This window comes from Paramormyrops kingsleyae, unplaced genomic scaffold, assembly GCF_048594095.1.
Source record: "Paramormyrops kingsleyae isolate MSU_618 unplaced genomic scaffold, PKINGS_0.4 ups29, whole genome shotgun sequence".
In the NCBI taxonomy this organism is placed as follows: domain Eukaryota; kingdom Metazoa; phylum Chordata; class Actinopteri; order Osteoglossiformes; family Mormyridae; genus Paramormyrops; species Paramormyrops kingsleyae.
This window is the reverse complement of record NW_027325967.1, coordinates 311,253-325,523: the sequence shown is the minus strand read 5'-3', so window position 1 is coordinate 325,523 and position 14,271 is coordinate 311,253.

The window sequence follows — 14,271 nt, the reverse complement described above, 5'->3', positions numbered from 1 at the left end:
GCTCATTGTCCTGATCCTGCCATCTCCCTGCTGCCTGCTCATTGTCCTGATCCTGCCATCTCTCTGCTGCCTGCTCACTGTCCTCATCCTGCCATCTCCCTGCTGCCTGCTCATTGTCCTGATCCTGCCATCTCCCTGCTGCCTGCTCATTGTCCTGATCCTGCCATCTCTCTGCTGCCTGCTCATTGTCCTGATCCTGCCATCTCCCTGCTGCCTGCTCATTGTCCTGATCCTGCCATCTCTCTGCTGCCTGCTCACTGTCCTCATCCTGCCATCTCCCTGCTGCCTGCTCACTGTCCTCATCCTGCCATCTCCCTGCTACCTGCTCACTGTCCTCATCCTGCCATCTCCCTGCTCCTGTGCCTCTCCTGCCTTCTGCTGACCACCACTTTCCTTCATACATATTAAGTAACCTATACTTTTAGTGTAATGTTCTGTAGCTCTTAACACTAATGTTTCCTACTTACTCTTCTTTTACCACCAAAAGAGTGTCTGATGTCTCCATCTTTCCTTTTCCTCATAGTGTGTCTGTGAATAAAATCTAATCTATATTTAACAAAACAGTATCTGGGCTATCAGATGAAGCTTCTAAAATGTCTATATATATGAAATTGTGGAATGCAGAATCAATACCACTAAAATTCAAATAATAGGGCTTATTATTTGTTAGCTAGTTTTTTTTACGTTGCCCCTATAGGTGTCACTTATAGTAATGTTTTTTCAGAGCATGACGTTAGACATTCTTATGCGTTAATATTAGCCTAATAACAAACCACACAGGCTAAGTGGCAAACTAATTTCAGAATCGCACAATTTATTCGTGATAAAATGAGAACGAAAACATATGGAGTTCATCTCCTTGGAAAATGATCATGATCGATTTTACCTCACCAAATAAGCCTGGTTTAAATAGAGAACTTAGCTCATCTTGCTAGTTAATGTAACTAAAGTTGACTGTACCGGTGTTCTGTCGAGTTGAGCTACTTTGTCGAGGTAAGCTATGATTAGGGCTATCAATTAGCACTACAGTAGATTACCTGGACAAAGTAGCTCAACTCGACAGAACATCTGCCTCAGAAGGACAAGGGTAAGTAATTCAACTTATAAAGACGTCAGCTTGCATTAGTAGATGAAACACTTAAACGAATAAATGAAGGTTGTAAAATAACACATTTTCAACAGGCTAGACTTCTGCTGGCTACTCACATTTACCAATGCACGACAAACAGTACTATGACAGACGAACACAATGAACAGGTCACTCAATGAGAATGAATGACGCAACCGACTGGCTGCTTCTAGCGCCGAGGTGGTTAAAATGGTACGGTCCACATTAGGGGTGTCTGAAATTGTTTTACATAAACTTTTCCTACAAGGTGAGGTTATCTTTTTTTTTTTTTTTTTTACAGCAAAAGAAAAATGTTAAAACCCCCCCAAAACTGCTATTTTTGTCTCTTTGGGGGGGTCTGGGTCTTGATCAGGGGGTACAGTACCCCCCAGTATCCCCCATAATTCGAACCATGAGTCTGATGTAGATTGAAAATTGTATGGTACTATGACTGAATAACAGCAGAATGGTTGCTGTAATCATCTTGCAGTTTACTATAAAGAGAAGTGTTTCTATGTAACAGGTCAGCAAAAGAAACTGCTGTCCAGAGGCTTAACGGTGAGGATACGACTTCATTCTTAGCCTCAGCAATTGGTCCAGCAAAGCCAAGTGCATGACAGGGAACAAGAAGCCCCAGTTCTGGAAACCACCGTCACCCCATCAGCGTGGAAGGAACCTGTCGCTCAGGGAATGAGGGAATTCACAGGGTGGAAGGACCCATTCTCTGTGCCTGAGTACGAGACCCACCACTGGTCCAAACAGAGATACTGTACTGGTTTTTACTCTCTCGTGAGAGGGAGCAATATGGATTTCTAAAAACACCCAAAACTGCATTTAAACATTTGACATTATGTGAAGTGATAAAAAGATGCAACAAATACCAGTTATCATGTTCAGAAGGTCAAGTGCACTCACCCTTCCCTTTGTTGGCATTAAGCAATACATTTTATTGACTGGGGGAGGGGGGTGGCACTAGAATTAATACCATACCGGAGAATGCTCGGTATGCCATATGCCCCATATATATATATATCCTGTAGCTGCAGTGAGTATATTAGCATTATTGTTAACAAGTGTACTGCCACAGTAACAAGTACATATATATGTGACAGTAAAATTTTCTGGCCATCTACATTGATAAAACTTAGATGATTGTACTGTTTTATTATTAAATACAATTATTAGATAGAACCGGCTTATGTATTTGCTCTTTAAGAGGTTTTTATTGTTGTCTGGTGAGCTGTAGTGCAACCTGTCTGACTGAAACCTGTTTCTCCTCTCAGCACTAGGCGATTGGAAAAAGCCGTGAGCTGGACAGATAATGAGTACTGGGCAGCCTGGAATAAGTGGGATGAGGTGATTGATTGGGGAGATGACGAATCTCCACCCACATCACCTCCCTCTAACCAGGCTGGCACCTGTACTGGAGACGTGGATGCTGGGGCGGTGGAACATTATCATCAGCCAGTATATAAACGTGTGTATTTCAGAACTTTTTTTAACATGAGTTTGAGACAGTCTGATGTTAATTGAAGTTTAAAAAATTGGTCGGTACTATGTAAATTATTCTCACTGATTGAATAACAGCAGAATAGTTGCTGTAATCATCTTACAGTTTACAATAAAGAGAAATGTTTCTGTGCAACAGGCCAGCTAAAGAAATTGGTCTCCAGAGGCCTAACATTGAGGATGCAACTTCATCTGTGTGTCCGGCCTCAGCCAGTGGTCCAGAAAGTGCATGACAGGGAAGAAGCCCCAGTTCTGTCCACCGCACTCCCCCCATCATCTTGGAGGGAAGCTGTTGCTCAGGGAAAGAGGGAATCCGCAAGGCGGAAGGACCCATTCTCTGTACCTCAATATGAGACCCACCACTGGCCTAGGCAGAGACACTGGTTACGACAGCCACCAAAGACCTCCATAGATGAGAACATCATCCAAGACCTCTGCAATGGCCTGCAGACTTTTTCACTGTCATGAGGTTGAGCTGTATTTAAACTGTATTTATTATAAAATAAAAATTTCAAGCTAATACTGTCTCAGCCAAATACTGTCCTCTATGTCCATCAAAAATGCAATGGAAAAGAAAATATATCAAGCATTTCAGTAGATACTGACTGTATTGAATTACACTGGGATAGTGAATCCCCTGGGAGAAAGCTAGATGTAGGCAGGGTTTCATCTATTCTGTTATATAATCATGAGTGACATATTGCAGTAATGGAAAAAAAATAAACCTATCAGAATCTTACATACCTGGATCATGTCCCCCCTTAGTCTCCTTTGCTCGAGGCTGAACAGATTCAGCTCAGCTAACCTCTCCTCATAAGACATTTCACTAAGACCGGGAATCATTCTTGTAGCCCTACGTTGAACCCTTTCAAAGGCAGCAATGTCCTTTTTAAGGTAAGGTGAAAAAACCTGCACACAATATTCTAGGTGGGGTCTTACCAAGGAATTGTACAATCTTAAGCTTCACCTACCTTGACCTAAACTCCACACACCTAGAGATGTAACCCAACATCCTACTGGCCTTTTTAATTGCTTCCCAACATTTGCGAGAGTGGGACATGGCAGCAACAACATACACACCAAGAGTAGTCCACCATTTTGGCTTGGATTATAGCTTCCATTACTTTTCCAAGTGCCTATAGTTTGTTGGATTACTTCTATCCCCTTTTTTGAATATGGGTGTTATATTAGTAACACACCAACAGATACAGATTTCTGAAATAGCAAAGTTAAATAATATCCCTCATCTCTTTTAAAACTATAGGTAAGATGCTGTTATGATCTCCAGTCTAGAGTTGCAGTGTAACAGTATTCACAGGAAAGGGGATAAAGGGACAAACAGGGTAAGGGCAACAAGGGGACACCAGTGGACAAAGGGATATTTTTTTGCATTTTATTCATACACAATACTGACACTAGAAGCTAAAACTGGGCCTTCACTGGATCTTCCAGCAGGACCACGATCCTAAGCACATGTCCAAATCAACACAAAAATAGTTAGCTGACTATAGAAGCAAGCTTCTGCCATGGTCATCTCAGTCACCTGACCTGAACCCCACTGTAAACTTATGGACTGAGCTGAAGAGTAGAGTGCTGATCTGGAGAGGTTCTCTAAAAAGGAATGGACTCAGATGCCCGGCTTGGTATTCTCCAACCTTATAAAAGACTCAGTGCTGTTATCCTGGCAAAGGGAGGTTGTACAAAGTATTAAAAGCAGGGGTGCCAATAATCATGGCTCAAGTATTTTTGTTAAAAATAATTATTTCTTGATGGATTTTTTTTTCTTCGAAAAATTTATTTCAATGAAAGGTTGGATTTTTCTAATTTTTTCGGTGTTAGATGAAGCTATTTTAGTAAAAGGTAGATTTTTTTCTAACCCTTTTTAAAAATATTTACAAGGGCTGCCAATAATTGTGGAGGGTGCTGTAGCTTCTCTAGGTTTATTATTATCTGTGAGCTCCCTTGCCTGCAAATTTTCTTTTACCTATTCTGCAACACCACCTCCCTTCTTGCTTATCTGGTCCCTACAGAACAACATGTAACCATCCATATTATATTCTTCTCCATCATTGTCACTCAACCACATTTCTGTTAGTCCTATAATATCATGAGTCTGATGAAATGAAGGCCTCAAATCATGAATTTTGTTTCTACTGCTCCTAGCATTTAAATACAGACAGCAAAGGGTAGGCCTTTTACACTGCCCACTTATTAGTACTTAGGGCTTTTTGTCTCCCCCCTCTTATATTCTTAACTAACCTCCCTGGAAGACTACAACCACTTCCTATACAACGACCCAACGACTTCCTACAGTGGCAGCCAGGAGCACCAGTGCGTGGGATGTGCACCCCGGGAGTCGGGCAGCGTGCCTTCCTGGGGCAACCCGATGGATCCACCAGGTAGAGTGAGCAGAAGCCTCCCCGCTGAGGGCACCGGTACCCGGAACGGTTGTGCCAACACATGTAGCTGCAGACGCCGGCCATGCTTGCCAAGGCCTTGGCAGAGGCTGAGCGGACTGAGACAATCCTGTCCCTGTCTGCAACATCACGCCGGTCGCCAGCCACTTCATGCCAAACCTGCACCTGCGCATGTGGGGGCTCCGTCTGCAGAGAGGGACAGAGCATGCACGTTATACGCGCAAAGCCATGGCAGCTGCGGAGAGATCAGACACTTTGCCCACTACTGCCCTGCTCCGATGCCTTGCCTCCAGCTGGGAAATGCCAGGTGGATGGCGCTGTAAGGGGGGCAAAAGTCTTGTATCTTTTCTAGTTACTTATGGTTGAGGTTAGGCTGGAGGGGTAAAGGTTGTTATTGTTGGGATTCGGGTTTTTCCACGTAGAACCGAATAGAGAGTCCACACAAAGAAATGAATACAAACGTGTGTGTGTGTGTGTGTGTGGATTTGCATTGATCACATTTGAGGACCAAACTGTCCCCAAAGTGTAGTAAAACCTGAAATTTCCCTACTTTTGGGGACATCTTTTGAGGTCCCCATTTGGATAACGTCAGTTTTATAAAAATCTGTGAATGCAATCAAAAAAGTAAAAATGCCAAAAGTCTTGTATCTGGGTTGGTTACTTATGGTTAAGGTTAGGGGTGGGTAGGGATTAAGGGTGTCGTGACTGGGATTAGGGTTTTTCCCATAGAAATGAATGGACAGTCCCCATTTAGATAAGAAGACCAACTTGTGTGTGTGTGTGCGCGCGCATTATGTATATATTAAATTTTGGGGACCAAATGTCCCCACAATGCAATAAAACCTGAAATTTTGACGATGTGGAGACCAGCTTTTTCAGTCCCCCAAAGGGAAACTCAATTTTAAAAAAATCTGTGACTGCAATCAAAAATCTAAAAAAAGTGTTTTGACCACAGAAATGAATGGATGGTCTCCAGGAAGATGAATACAAACGTGTCTATAATTGCATGAAAGAGAACGCAAATCATACAGGACATCTATCCTGGCAAGGCCATACTTCTCTCAGGAAAGCCAAAGCCCAACTTTTCTGTACCATTGTAATACAGATAATGTTTAACTGCTGTAATTAAGCAATACTATTGAAATAATTAAAATATAGAGATTAAATCAGGTGTGTTTTGTGATTTTAAATGAGTATGTGATATACTTGATATAACATGAATGTACAGTAAAACTGGTCTAAGTCGCCATCTTGTAACTCGTCAATGTGCACAAGTCGACGCTCAAGCAAAAGTCCCGATTTTTCCTAATGATGTTTCCTTTAAAATTCCTTGTGTAAATCGCCGCTTGTAAGTCGTCAAATTCCCTTAGTCGTCACCTAAATCCCGAACAACACAAATGAATGGATTTTCCTACCTGTAAGTCGACACCCCAATCGCTGCATTCCCGCCGCCTGCTTGTCACCACGGCGATGTAGAAACGGGGAATCCCCACCTATCGCACTAGTCGCTCCCTGGGCTTAAGTCTCGCGTGTATAGTGTGGTGTAGTAGAGGTATGGTGTTATATTTACTAGTCGGCAAAACGGCGAGATAGACATAAGTCGCCGAAGTGTCGACTTAGGTGTATCTCGTCAATTCTCTAAGTCGTCACTTTTAAGCTGGTCCCGCGAGTGTCGACTTAGACCGGTTTTACTGTATTTCTGTCAGGGTCAGCCCCTCCTGTTGTCCCACTCTGTCCCTTCCCCGTTTGACCAGCAGGTGTCGCTGGTCATCCTGTTCTTTATGTTAGTCTTTGTTCTCCCCTGTTGCCTGTCTTGTCATATGGCTCAATGTGTTGAGCATCCAGTTGTGTGTACCCTTCTGTCCTGTGTTTGAGTCCCACCTCCTCTGTCTTTGTATTTTGCTCCCTAGTGTTTCATTTGAGTTTTTCTAGTTCCTGTATCTGGTGACGTTGTATTTGGTTTTGTTCCTTGTGCCCCTGCTTGTGTCTTTACCTTTTCTGTAATTCCCCAGTGTTAGTTTCTGTTTCCTTGGTTAGTTCTTAGTTTCCCTGTTATCAGTTCCTTTTGAGTTTATTAGTTTCACCTGTGCCCTGTTTCCCTGGTCTTTGTTAATTAGCCTCACCTGTCCTGTGTTAGTCTCGTTACCCCTTAGTATTTTAGTTCCTGCTTCTGTTCAGTTCCCCAGTGGTTCATTGATTGTGATTGTGTGTTGTTGATTGTCGTTGTTTGATGGTTTTGAGATTTTCAGTGTTCAACGTGTATTAGGTTTTTGTTATTTTATTATTTATCCCCTTTAGTTTTTGACCCCTCGTGGTCCTTTTGGTTTTTGCTGTGTTTGTAGTGTTTTCTGTTTTATTTAATAAACCCCTTTTTGTTCTTGGAGCCGCCAGTGGATCGTCCACCCTTTCTGTGCACCATGCCTCGTTCTCGCGCCCCGGATCCCTGACAAAGTAATAGTTTTTGGGTTTCCTGTCGTGAGAGATGAAAGCTACAGGCATGTAAATATTGTTTCCTGTAATAACTTTTTTTTAAATTATTTTCCTCATTGTTAAAAATCCCATGCATTAGAAGGTACCAGTCAGTGGAATCACACAGTGAGATATGTTGGCCAGCCGTCCTATTCATTCAGCACCAGCCGACCAAGTAGAGATTTCAGCACCACGGACAGTGATCTGTGTTAAACTGACCTCAGGTTCCTACACTGGCTACACGGAATTTTCTGTAAATAATTAAATGCCTCTATCCCCCTACATGTGGAAATGTTTCCCCCTCCCCCAGACCATTTCATGTTGTATCCTCATTATGTGTGTATTAGTTTGCAATATGGCTGTATGAGATGTCAGTCATTGACTTGTCGCTGATGCTCCCTGTTTCCTAAGTCTAGTTTTCTCAGATGAAGCAGTTCACACCTTAAGTTAGAAGAAGTTTCCTGTCAATTGCATCTGTTTGAACAGGGGTTCTTCACATATAGAGGAGAAAAGCCCCAACTTACAAATCAGCATCCATTTTTGTACGCTTTCTGTGAATGACGTCCCCGCACAGGATCACCAGATGCAAGACGACCACACTTTGTGCTACTTGTATGTTATGTTAGCAAACCACATACATCTACATTTCTTGCATTCTGTCACACTTGTGCAGAGCATTTGCAGTGTTTGTGATTAGTTATTGTTCAGTGTTCATTCATCTTTGGATTTTGGTGTTATTTGTTTGATACACTGATGTTTATATTTTTGCAATTTTATCAGTATACAGTATATTTGATTTTGCTGTTCTAAAATGTAGTTTGAAATATTGTCATCTTTTCTTACTTTAACATTTATCTTGTTAAAATACAGAAATGGACTGTTTTCTTGAGCCATAGTGTTTTATTCTACATCACAGATAATGCGTACATTCATAAAAGTAAGTGGTGATATTTTGCTCAGTATTGGTTCAAGTTCAGATACTTCAGGTTTTTATTAGACAAAGCATTTTGTGCATGCAAAGCCATTGATTTATTTTTAAAACAACTGCACTGTGATATTTTTAACAAAAACAGCATATTGTCCTATTTTCAGCTCTAAGCATCATATGGGCCTCTTACTGGCTTTCCAACGGCTTTTGGGGTCACATGATGGTCGATAATGATATTTCAGGCCTTTCTTGAAATCACTTTAAAAATTGATCTGGAATATATCGATTTATACTATAATTTGTGCAAATTAACACAAATGGGGTGATTTTGACCACAAACAATAATTCATAGTTGGAGGGTAACATTCCTCTAGATTGCAAATGTACTGATACTAAAACCTGTGACCTCAAAAAGTACAAAGAACTGGAGCAAAAGAAAAATGGTGAAAGCTGTCAGAAACAGACAGGAAACTATATGGATGTTTTAGAAGAGGTAGATGTGGTCCAGTTGGCTGTATTAGTGTCTATGTGTCCTCTGTATGACTGGCATCCTGTCCAGGGTGTACTCCATCCCCGTGTCCTGTCCTGTTTGGGATAGGCTCCAGGCCCCACAGCGCTCACCAGGATGAGAGGTTAGAAGATAGATGGGTGGATCCCGGAGAGATGCTCATAACCCTAATTTGTTGTTCTGTATCCAACCAGCTACTCTAATATTTTTCATTATTTTTAAATGAGTTTTAGGAATGCCTTTCGCAGTCTAACTGACAAAGCAGGTTTTTGTGATCTAATGAACTGCCATGCCTTGTGATGGACTGCCGCCCCTCCTGGGAGATTCTCTGCCCTGTGATGGGTTGGCACCCCCCTCCTGGCTTTTTCCCTGCCCTGTGATAGGTTGGCACCGCCCCCTGCTTATTCCCTGCCCTCCTAAAGGGCTGGTGTCCCCATCTGGGTTATTCCCTGCCATGCGATGGGTTTGCCACCCCCTCCTGGGTTCCTCCTTGCATTGCGCCCATTATTTTCAGGTATATATTCCAGTGACCTGTAACCCTACATGGGACAAGTGGCTGTGGAACGTGAATTAAGTGATTAATTAATCAAATTACAAACAAATTAATAAATAATCATCTCTCCTGTTTGCACCACTGTCCTATTTTCAGTATTCACTATTACATTTGAGTTGGCCTCCCGTCCAGGATGAGCACCAACCTTGTGCCATATGCTGCTGAGGAGAGGCTACCAGCCCGTTTGCTAGATGGATGGATGATGGATGGATGGATTTATTTCACTGAACAATTCAATAAGCTCTGTAATAAATATAATTAAACTGGCAGTTAACATTCTCTGGCTGTCTAAATGCTCTTCTTTTTTGTCTCGCATTCTTCACATGTAGCCTGTGTAATAGTACAGGTGTAGCTGGTCCTGGTCCCTATAAGGGAAAACTCTATTTTATAAAAATCCGTGACTGCAATGAAAAAACTAAAAATGCAAAAACTCTTGTATTTTGGTTGCCTACTTATGCTTATGGTTAGAGCTGAGTAGGGGTTAAGTTAGCATTAGCAATTTTCCCATAGAAATGAATGAGCGGTCCCCATAAGGATATGTGTGTGTGTGTGTGTATAGGTGTTTCATTGATCACTATGACTATGCTCTAAATGATTTAAGCGGATTTAGCTTAAGTCGTAACTTTTCATGTGGAATGAACTGCAGTGACTCTGAATTAATTTAATTAATACTCATTAAGGTCAGTTCATTTACAATTCCTAATTTCAGGAGCCAGTTAATAAATCTAATTCATTTACAAGTATTTCTCCTATAATACGTAATACATGTTTACAATAATTCCCAGGGAAAGCATTTCCGGTAAGGCACTGCTCATTGACACAGATTATAAAGCTTGTTAGACTATGCAGCATTATTTAGCTGAGAGAAGGTGAGAGCTCCCCTATTGGCCGCAGAAGTGCATTTCCCTAGAGCAGATAGAACAACAAATTTAATCATTCTGCTCATTTAATATTTCGATTTTAATTAGGTTTAATTTTTGGATATCCATGTTTACATAATATTTAGAATCCCACTGCAGTTGAGAATGGAATGCCACAGATATTAGTCTCCACCACATATCATTGCTTGTTTTACTTCAGGATTCCTTTGGTTGTTTAAACTGATTGCTCTGTATCAGTTGGCTTTGTGTGTTTTGAGATGTATAATTGCCAAAGAGTCCTGAAAAGCTGATGGTTTAGATACCAGAATTAGTATGAGCAGGACTTAATGTGTTTTCTTATGGTGGGGATGTTAGAAGACATTGAGGTTTTTTATTCTATGTACATCCAATCTTAGCCTCCCACCTAAGATCACTCCATGGAGCACGAACCAACACACCCCACCAAGATCCGTTTTAGCTGTGGTAGCCAATATATTTGGGGATTTATGCACTTGTCCTATTCAACATCATAACAGTGAATTAAAAATCTACTAAATCAAAGGCAGTACCATGTCATGCTATGCAAATATACATATACATACAGCTCAGGCTCTTTTCTGCAAATATAAGGCTACAAGGCCAAGTGTGGGTAATCAAAATGGCCTTACATTAACAAATACATCACCCCAAAAAAGCATTACATGAGCAATCACAGCTATTCCATTTTTTTTTTATCTCAACAGAGAACATCTTGCAAGATCAGTATTTGGGAGAGTTTCCTTCATGACGGTGGGTGAAATATACCACAGCTGCAGAAAAGCCCAGTCTTGGCAGAATAGCCATATTAATGAGCTCTTGAGCAAAGACCTTTACTCCCAAAGGGACAGAAAACTGTATCAGGCCATGCTGGCAAAGACCTTTGTTTCAAACCTGGTACCACTTTGCGTTGAATGCTGAAAAGGGCCCTTTAAATACATTAGGTATGTTATTTGCTAAACTTGGGTTTACTTTACTCATAAAAAATAATTATCCCAGCATGTTACTGTAATAATGTCACTGTTTATTACAGCAGGGGTGCAGATTGAACCCATGACCCTGGAGGCGTGAGGCTATAGTAGGAGCAACGGGCCACTATTCATACTGTGAGAAATGATGTATTTTTAATCATACATTGTAACTGATATGTGTCACGCCCCGCTCCGTCCGCTCCTAGTGTGTGCCACGCCCCCTCATTATCCACGTGTGCTTCCCCGATTGTGCCCAGCTGTTTCCTGTTTCGTTTGCCATGTCTTGTGTATTTAGTCTTCGTCTGAGTCTGTCTTCGCCTGACTCACCATTAATGTTGCCTATCGTGCTTCCCCGGTCCTGTTTTCCAAATAAATCCCCTTTGTTCCTGATTTCCTGGCTCCGATCGCTTGCTTACCTGCACCGCTCGCCCGCGATCGTGACAATATGTCGTTACACTGCTTGTGTTTCTTGTTCTCCACACCTTGTGAGCTTCAACATGAATTGATTGATTGTTTTTTTTAATAAGGCCCCAGGTTAGTTAGGTCCAGTCTCCTGGAAAATCACTAGAATGTGTCCTTGCCTTTGGAAGCTAAGAGCGTCTTATTTTCAGGGAGAGCCCTGTAATATTTAGTTTAATAATAAATTATTTTTATTGATAAACCTTCATACTGATAATCCTCTTGTAGTGGTCCTAAAAGAAAACATGACTGAAGATATTATCCATTTTAGTACAGACACATTTCACGATTCAGTAACCTGACTTGTCCAATAGATGGCAGTGTAGTACTTCGACTAAGACGTGCTATGGAAATTGCCGGTAAAAACGGAAAGCTGGTTTTCCATTTTAAACGTTTGTCTGACTGAAATGACCACATGTTGTACATATGTAATCGTACTATACATCTAACCTTCAGCGTTGTATTACCTACCTTAATTATGTGCAGCAATAAAATATGTACGCGTAATTGGACAGCTGCAAGTTAAGCAATCTGTCTGATTTTACATTGAAGTAGGCATGGACGGACGGTAAGATGAATGCAGGAGAGACCTGTGAATAAGCTTAAAGTATACATAAAATATGATAAAATAATACATATTTTTAAACATTTAACTAGATAACGACAGGTTCACAGTACTTATATAACCCTGCACAATTTCGAATATCATCACAGCTCCCTGAAAATTAACAGCTATCATTATAGTACAAATAAGCAGTTATCCAGACATCCCGACTCTCCCGGAAGTTCCGGGAGTCTCCCACATATTGACAGCGACTCCCTGATACCCGCAAATTGAATAAAATATCCCGGAAAGAAGAGGAAGTAAACAAGAGCATGCATGCGAGACAGTAGTGTGTGTGTTGCACACACAGAAGAGGCAGGGTTTTCTGGTGGCACTCATAAGTTCTTTTATTAGTCACACGTGTCGAACGACATCCACCATCTCTGTTCTGCTACCACATGGCGCGAGCTAACTGGCCGCATTCCAACCATGACTGCGCTAATGCGATTAGTTTCCTCGATATATCACCTGCGTGCCGCAACCAAACATATAAAATACACGACAAGCATTTAATAGACGTAACCCACGATGCCACATTACTTCTCTTACCTGTAAATTGGAATAAACACGATAAGAAATTAGAACAGATTTCCCCGTGTTTAACACGACTGGCAGTGCGACGATTTCATCAATGGATGAAACTCGCAGTCGCTCCCTCTAGCGTCACCCGCCAGTATGTACAGGTCTACGTAATTACATAAGCATCATTCCATTTTATACAAACTTAAAGTTATGTGAGAATACTCATGTACTTAATAAACAATAACCAATAATAATAGACATAGACATGTATCATCTGGATTCATACCTCTACATGTGCATCGCGCACTCGAGAGACGCGCGCGTACGACGGAATGAGCGAGAGAGAGAAAGAGAGAACGTGCATATATGTGTGGATCCCTGCGTGTGTGCCTGTTGCCCGTGCTAGACAGACAGCATCCTGATTGGTTTACTTAGCAAAATAAGCCAATCAGATTTCAACGTGGGCGGGCTTCTATTTAACTTCTCGAGGACCGAAGTTATCGGTTCAGTGGAGCATCATGACAGACGGAGAGTGCCCCAAAAAACGGAAGTATAAAACGCATTTCACTTCAGAAAGTGTATCCATGTTTAATAAGGATGAAAATAATGACAGTGTTGCGTGCTGTACTGTTAGCAACAGTGATTTCAGCATTGCTCATGACGGTTTAAACGACTGTAAAATGCATGTTGAGGTGAGTTTAACAAGTGTCATTTCATGTGCTGTATTATTCAGGTCTACACTAGTTAGACACTTGGTTAGTTGCCAATGCTGTCATGAAAGACTTCTTGAAGACTTTTGTAAAGTATATATATATATATATATATATATATATATATTTATATAAAACAACTTATAAGCATTTTGGTTCACAATCTTTTGTTTTTAAGTCAACTTTTCTTAGCAAAAGTGCCAAAGTAAAACAGTGTTGGTCATCATCATAATCATGGCTAAACAAAATGAAATAAAACTTCTAAACTGAGTATTCTTTAGCATGATCATGATCATGCATGCTGTATGCTTTGCTTACTCAAGGTTTTTAGCTAAGAATACAAGTCTATCAACCTTTGCAGGCTTGAGACAGGTTCGTTGGCAAGTGACGATGTTGCCACTAGTACTGAAAAGTCTCTCTGACGGCAAGCTTGTCGCAGGAATACACAGGTATTTGCGGGCAAGTCTGGCGAGATGAGGAAAGCTTAGTTTGTGTACTTTCCACCATGCAAGTGGATCCTCCTCTTTGTCTATTGGAGGTGTTAGCAGGTAAGTGTTTAACTCTGCTTCCAAAGCATCCTTTAGGGTCAGAGAGGAATCACCCTTTGCTTCAGTTTC